The sequence below is a fragment of the Apteryx mantelli genome, chromosome 19 (assembly GCF_036417845.1).
Source record: "Apteryx mantelli isolate bAptMan1 chromosome 19, bAptMan1.hap1, whole genome shotgun sequence".
Lineage (NCBI taxonomy): Eukaryota > Metazoa > Chordata > Aves > Apterygiformes > Apterygidae > Apteryx > Apteryx mantelli.
In genome coordinates this window covers 6639568-6646633 of record NC_089996.1, presented here as the reverse complement: position 1 = coordinate 6646633, position 7066 = coordinate 6639568, and positions in this window count along the sequence as shown.

The following is a 7066-nucleotide window of genomic DNA, read 5'->3' as shown; positions in this document are numbered from 1 at the left end:
CTTGCTAATTAGGTTTTAGTGGGGGGCAAACAAATGGCTGAATTGTTCCAGAGTTGAATGTTTCTACGTGCATGACTGTAAACCCCAAATATCTTGCCCTTGTGCTGGATCCTTATGCCCATTCTGGCTGTGTTTTGTGCCAGCAAAATTGTGCCTGCCTCTGAATACCCTAAGGAAACTTCTGTCAGTTCAAGATGATAACAAGTGGGGCTGCTTCTGAATGGCTCCAGAATAGAGCACTGTAGTACTTAGACTGTTTTCCAGTGAGCACCAGTGGTCTTAAAGCTCATCAGACAATCAGAAGAAGTCTGCTCAAGCTGATCCTGGTACTGGATACAGGGGATAAGAAGGTTGGCAGAGGAGGCTGATTCAGGGAAAGTACACAGTTAGGAGAACTAGTGTATTCAAGGCTTTCTGTGGGTCAGACTTGCTCCCTTTCTCACCACTGCTGTAATTGCATATACATTTGTGAGCAGGTGGGGGAGCTTTGCCCTCGCTTCCAATTCAGGAGTTCATTTTAAGATGCACCTTAAAGGCACGAGGCTCCAAGCACTGCACAGCAAATGATACCAGCCCATATTAAGGACTTGAAACTTCAGTGTAAGGTGGTAGAAAATGAAGAGACAAACCAGCACCAAAGCATCTTTTGTAGATTAACTGTGCTTTAATATTATGCTCGTCTAAAGAGGCAAGAGGTAGTTGACACAGCTGGGTACTACCAAAAAAAGTCTGCTTGACTTTTAAGAATAGCAGGGAACTGGGATCAGTGAATAAAAAGGACTATGTAAGTGCTTGTTATTGTGCAGATGTAAATAGAATCACATTAAGGTGCCTGGGGAGGGCATGGTTACTTCTGTGGGTAGGACAAGCAGCCCAGGACTGCACAGAATCTGTATATGCCTTTTCATAAAAGTAAAGAAGGGGTTTTCATAACATGGCATAAATTAGAAAATAATGCAAGGTTTAATAAAAAGTAAATCTAGAAACATTAGGGAAACACAGCACATAAACCTACCTGGAGGTGTAGCTTATTAAATATGCTCTTGTGGTGCAGCAGTGTGACTTGGTGGTGGAAAGGAAGCGAAGTGCGTCCTTGGTGCAGGAAGAACATGCAGGTTAATGAGCCAGACCTGTGCTAACGAGCTTCACTGCTGAGTGAGCTAAGGGGGAAAATTGCTTTCTGGAGAGCCGGAGTTGTTCCGGTGTAAGGAAGGAGCCAGCGCTGCACTTGCCTGGAGCGGGGCAGAGCTGGGGGGAGATGTGTGTCTCGGGAAACCCGGCCTCCCTGCGAGGCTGGGAGAGGCTCGGGGACCAGCGTGCTCCTTAGTGCCCGGGATGGGGCCGGGAGAGGGGAGCGGCGCCGCGGGATGGCGCTTACCGGCGCTGCCCTCCCCCGGGGCCCGCCGGCAGGCAGCAAAGCCCGCGGCTGCTCCTTGCTCTCCCGGGCCGCGGGTCCCCCCGGTGCCACGTGCTTGGTGCGGAGCGTCCCCGGCGTCGGGGATGCTGCTGGCAGCGGCGGCGACGCGGAGGCCGGGCCCGTGGCGGAGCGCGGTGCCGCTGCCCGCGGCGGGGGGCCGGGCCGGGCCGGGCGTCCCCCGGGCAACGGCAGCTCCTCCCCGCAAACACCGGGCGCGCCGGCGGCGGCAGGGCCGGTGCGCGGCCGCATGGAGGGCCCGGAGGAGGCGGCGGAGGACCCCCGCGCCCGGCTGCTGGCGCGGTGCGTGGCGCGGGGCCTGCAGGTGCCGGCGGAGCGCTGGGAGCGCTACGCGGGCAGCGCCGAGGCGGCGCCGCTGCTGCGGGCCTTCCTGGCGGGGGCGGCGGGGCCGGCGCTGCTGGCCTGGCGCGGCCCCGCGGGGCAGCTGGCGCTGGGGCCGCCGCCGCCGCCCGCCGCCGCCCGCCCCAAGGCGCTCTACTTCCTGCGGCGGGAGGCCGCGCCGCCCGGCTCCGGCCCCGACCCCAGCCACGGCTCCGGCCCCGACCCCAGCCACGGCTCCGGCCCCGGCCCCGACCCCGGCGCCGGCGAGCTGCTCTGCGGCGACCTGCCCGCCGACGCCCTGCAGCACTTCGCCGCCCTCGTGGAGGAGGTGAGGGCCGGGGGCTCGCGGGAGAGACCCCCGCGTCCGCACCGCGTGTTCCCGGCCGCCTGGCGCCCAGCAGCAGACCCCGACCGCCTGGGCACGGCCCCTCGCGCCAGGCCTCGTGCCCGGCTCTGCCGAGGCCGGACGCCCCGCGGATGGGCGCCCCCGGCTTCCCCGGGGCCGAGCAGGGGGCTGCAGACCCAGGGCTGACGTGGTTCGGCGTCGCCGCTCGTGGCGGGCCCTGGGGAGCCGCCTGCCCCGCGGAGGGTCTCCGCTGCGGCTGAGCGCCGGGGCGCAGGCCTGGCCCGCGGTGCCCGGCACCCCCGGCCTCCCTGCCGGCCTCCCCTCTGCTGCTGCGCTCGAACCCTCAGCTCTGCCCCTCCCGGCACATCCTGCTCCAAGGGGGTGTTTAGAATTCATTTAAACCCCCCTAAACCCCAATCCTTGTCGAGCCTGGGCCTGTTTAACAGTAGCGGCCTTGTGGGGCTGGTCTGTGTTACGGCAGTTGGGATGACTTGTTCCCCAAGGGCTCCTCAAAAGGTGCAAGTGGTCCTTGTTTCCTCTGTTAGCAGCCCGAACTACACAGCATCGTCAGTATTTTTTCCTGACGGACGCCTGTCTCTGTGATAAAGCTCTAATGGGAAAGCAGATGAGTTACTCGTGCTGGGAAATTCTGGTAGTGCTGTTGGTAATATTGAGATGCTGACCAGCAGGTTCAGTTCCCCGGTGCAGGCTGCCACACTAGCTATCTTGATTTTGGGGATAATGCATTATTTACCCAGGGAAATTTTACGTTTTGGGGTGCTTGATGGGCACAATAAGCTTGGTAAGTCTGCACAAACAGCGGCTTTTGCGTTGTGATTTTGTTTGTAAACGATGACAGGTAGCATATGATAAGCCTTGTAAACACCATCTGTCATAGAGAGATTTTGGGGTAGGAATATTTTAGTAGATCTTATTTGCTTTCAGATCTTATTTGCTGGCTGTCCTCAGCAGTTTGGGCTGTGGGTTTTGACTGCATATTCCTGTTTGTAGAATACTCTCTCCCTCCACTCTTTAGTGATGGATGTGTTGTTTCTTATCGATCTGTAGGGAGCAGATCATACCTACTGCCCAGGTGTGGTCCCGCTCTCTGCTCGGAGGCAGTTTAAAGGAAAATAGAGTGATTGTATTGGGTCAGGATGACATGGTGGGTCTGCAAGAAGGTAAAAGATGTCTTGAGTTGCCTGATGTTTTGGAGGCTGCGACTTGCATTGCTCTGTCTGTTGCCTGCACTGTTTTCTTAGAAAAAATCTTTCATGAAAGATTTTTAGGGCAGTCTTAGAAGACTGTCCAGTCAGAGAAATAGTCCACACCAAGTTTATCATGGGCTATATAGAGGATTAAGAATAGATGCCCAGAAACTGTGTCTTGATTCAGTCAGAAAGTGCAGTTGGGCTGCAGATCACAGCAGCTGGGTTGGATTTTGGGGCGACCTTTTCTACTTGTCGCACTCAAAATCTTGTTATGGCTGAAGGCAACGCACTTTCTCTGTGGAGCTGGGAATTCATTATTAGTCCTATTCACGTTTAAACAATCTAATGAAAACACAACAAATTGTTATTAGACCTGTTACAACACTACTAGTGCTTATAGTCTAAATGATCTAAGTAATAGAGAAAAATCTGGTTAATAATACAAACTATTGAACATAAACTTCCCACTATCTGCTGCTGTTCTCTGGGGTCGTGCTCACCGTTCCCGTGTCCCGGCGGGCCCTGAGGTTGATGATGCCGGTCTTTCTCAGGCCGACAGCGTCAGTCATGATTACAATGAGTCATCAGCATCCCAAGGCCTTACCCTAGACAAGTACCATGGTGGTGGTGGGATGGTTTATTTCTTCTCAATTTTGGGTCCATTTGTGGCTATTTTTATACCTTTTCTTAGGACAACCTGCCTCCTCCTCCTCAGCTCCCAGCTAAAGCTTGCCAGTTGCCCAGCAGCCTCCCCCAGTGCCAGAGCACAAGGGCTCTGGTTTGTCACCAGTGACTATGGGCTTTGTCACGGTCGCTGCGGGCTTGACCCCAGAGGGTGCTCCCAGAGCTGAGCTAACCCAGGGTAGGTGATAGTCACTGTGTGGCTATCACAGCCAAAACAACCTAAAAGCAGCTCAGGTCCAGGCAAGCCCAGACCAGCCCTGAGACTCTGTGCTGTCAGGTCAGTACAAAGCCTGTAATCACTAGTAATGGCAAAAATAATAGTTAGTGGGCTACATCTTTTGGAAAATAACCTTAAAAGTACCTGTTCTCAAGACTTGCAGTTCAGATTGGAAGGGGTCTTTGGTGACCATCTCCAACAAGAAGATCCCAAGAGGTACAGGAAGATCCTCCCTGTTTATGTACTGGTGTTTGCATAAAGGGATGGTTCAGCCCAGGCCTCCTCCTCCTGCTAGTGCTGTGCTCATCTTGAAAGGATGCCTGAAGCCCATGCTCCTGCCTGCTGGGAGGTGAAACTGGGGACAAGCCCCAGATGTGCCTTGAAGGCAGGGGGAGAAGAGCCTGTAGAGAGCCTGTAAATTCATAAAACCGTTTCCACTTGCAGAGCTGAGAGGCTGAGACAGCCTGAGCAGCCATAGGATGGGGCTGCTCCCTTTTTCTGTTGTTTCCACCCACCTCAGCTGTTTGGATTTCAGGGAAAGGAATAGTACCATGCAGATAGTCTCAGTCATCATGTGACGCTACCCTCTTCACTTGGGAATATCACAGAGATTTCTGAGATTTCACCTTCCCATTGCAACAAAACAACCAGGCAGAAGCACCTAAATGTGTTTGCCAGCAGCCTTATGGGTGGTGTCTGCATGGGGCAGAAGCCTCCAGGACAACAGATAGTGGTGAATATCATTGGTAAAGGGAAGCAAAGACCTTTGGAGTCCAGCTTTTCCTAATTTGTTTTGTACTGTGAGGGTGCTGAACCTTTTGCTCTTCTAATGATGCACAAAAGAGGTGTAATGTGGATGAAGCTGGAAGCTTCCACCACAGCCCCAGTCTGAACTGGGGCCAGTAAGTTTGATAAGCTGGTTTCATCTCTGGCAACAGTTTCAATCACCAGCAAAGTGGACCTGTGGAGATGTCTATTCACCATTATCTGCCCTTGTTTCACACAGGCAGTGAGCTGCTTGGGACAGCAATGAGTTTGAGTTTCCAGGCTTGGCCATACAAGGACCTTGGAGCCTGGAGAACTGCCAGTCTCATGCAGCAGTTTTTTCTTCATTGGTCTTTCATGACTCTTCTTATAGGTGATTGTGCCCATTCTGACAAACCAGAGGAACCATCAGGGCTGGCCGCAAGTGGTGTCACAGGACATTTTGCGCCATGTCCACAACCTAAAAAGTACTGTTTTTGTGATTGTTGGCCAAGTAAAGGGCAAGACCTTGCTGCCTCTTCCAGCTGGCTCAGAAATATTTGAGTACATTGATCTGGAAAATGAGAAATCGTGAGTATCACCCTTTGATTTTCTCTGGGTTATCTCCTGCTTATGTGTGTGTGCGTATGTCTTTTGGGGAACCTTGCACAAATCATGCTGATTTTTCTTGCTCACTGTCATCTGCTGCTCGTCCAGGCTGCTCCAACTGGTGCATTTTGCTCTACCTGCTCTCTAGTTTATGGATTCCTTCTTTGGGGACTGTGCAATAGTATAAGCAGGTAAGGCTCAGAAAGCACAAAGGTATTGTGGGCACACAGGTTCAGCTCCTGGAGAAAACAACTGCATGGACCAATGGGAAAAAACAATAAGCCCTATAAGCTAGACCTCTCCTAGTTTCCTGTCACAAATGAACAGGACTTTGAGGGAATCCCAAGATTCTTCTGCCCAACCTTCTTTTTTGTCCTGGCTTCTCTCTGCCAGAGCACACCCCCAAAACACATGGTTTAGAAGTGTGTTTTTGGGGTGTGCTGACTCTTTTGTACTGGTAATCCATGCTGCTTGCTGGGTCAGGACTATTCTGCCTTTCTTTAACACGAGAATTATCATGCAAAGGTACAGGAGAAAACAACTACAAATGCATAAACTTCTTGCAAGATTCTAAAATGTTCATGGTCCTATAGAGAGATTTGCAAACTGTTGCATTTGTCCTGCTGTTCAAACAGGCAGGGAGACTTCCCAGATACTCCCTGCATGTGGTTCTTTTCAAGACGTAAATGAACATGTGCATTTTTGGTTATTTAAATTCTCTCCATAGTTAGACATTCCTGGTAGTTATCATGATTCTACAGTTCACTTTCAGTCCTGGAAGGAGAACCCACAGCAAAGCAATTACAGTTTCTGGTTAGTTAGGGCAGCCACAGTAGGCTGGGGCCCATGTGCAACTGATCTTCATCTTGTGATATCTTCAGCACCTGAGGAATCCCCATCTTTTGCTAGTCGATATATTGAGGAGGGTACTCACATTGGACCTGATTGCCCTGCAATAGGGGAGCTTCCATCCTGGTCCATATAAGCAGGCAGCTTGGTGCCTGAAATTGTGGGTGAAACAATGTTTTGCATGTTTGCATGCCGTGATTTAAATATGTCCTGACAAGATAACTGACTCTAGAAGGGACATAAAAGAAGACCCATTTGCATGCACATCACACCTTCTTTATGTCTGGGCCTGGAGATGTGTGAGTGAGTGAGTTAGTTAGAAGGACTGATTGCTTCTTGGGCAGAATGTGGTGCAGGTGATATTGCATAAGAAGTTACTAACTCGAAGACAGTGAGGTGACCTCTCCCTTAAGTCCTCAACTTGCCAGCCTGCTTTGTTATAGTTCTCTCTGGATTAAGTGAGTAAGTGACTTGGGGGAGGTAGAGCAGACTGTATGAGAACAGCACTGGAGGAGATGATCTTGCTGGAGGTGTGGCATTCCAGGTCGGACACTGCACGTGAATGCATCTGATGCTTCAGTGACTGATTTTGTGCAGAGAGGTATTAACTGGCTCATCACTTGCATCATTCATTTTATGAATGATCTGTT